The sequence below is a fragment of the Oncorhynchus nerka genome, linkage group LG5 (assembly GCF_034236695.1).
Source record: "Oncorhynchus nerka isolate Pitt River linkage group LG5, Oner_Uvic_2.0, whole genome shotgun sequence".
Taxonomy (NCBI): domain Eukaryota; kingdom Metazoa; phylum Chordata; class Actinopteri; order Salmoniformes; family Salmonidae; genus Oncorhynchus; species Oncorhynchus nerka.
Window position 1 is genome coordinate 66330699 of NC_088400.1, and position 790 is coordinate 66331488.

Sequence of the window (790 nt, forward strand, 5' to 3'; positions counted from 1 at the left end):
TGCTCACAGCACTGCCTGTAAGATTGTGGCTGATATTGGTCTAGATATAAAATGTACACACTGATTGCTTCAATTTTTTTAATTATAAACTGGGTGGTTCGAGCCCTGAATGCTGATTGGCTGAAAGCCGTGGTATATCACATACGAGTATGACAAAACATTTATTTTTAACGCTCTAATGACATTGGTAACCAGTTTATAAAAGCAATAAGGCACCTCGGGTGTTTGTGGTACATGGCCAATATACCACAGCTAAGGGCTGTAACCAGAAACTCCACGTTGCATTGTGCATAAGAACAGCCAGATACCACACCCCCTCGGGCCTTATTGCTTAATTAAATAACTGCTCACCTTCATTGTGTGTTTTTGTCAGATAACAAAACACATTTAAATCGTTCATGGTTCCTTCTTATTCCTAGTAATAGACCAACCACAAGTTTGTAATGTAGTAGGATATGTAATGCATATATTAAATATACTGTATATATACAGTATCAGTCAAACGTTTGGAAACACCTACTCATTCAATGATTTTTCTTTATATTTACTATTTTTTTGTAGAATAATAGTGAAGATATCAACAATATTAAATAACACATATGGAATCATGTAGTAACCAAAAAACTGTTAAACAAATCAAAATATTTTATATTTGAGATTCTTCAAAGTAGCCACCCTTTGCCTTGATGACAGCTTTACACACTCCAGCTCCACCACTGTGACCTGTGTGCTCTAGTTGGCTGGCCCTCTCTTCAAATTCGTCACCAAACCCACTGGCTCCAGGTCTTCT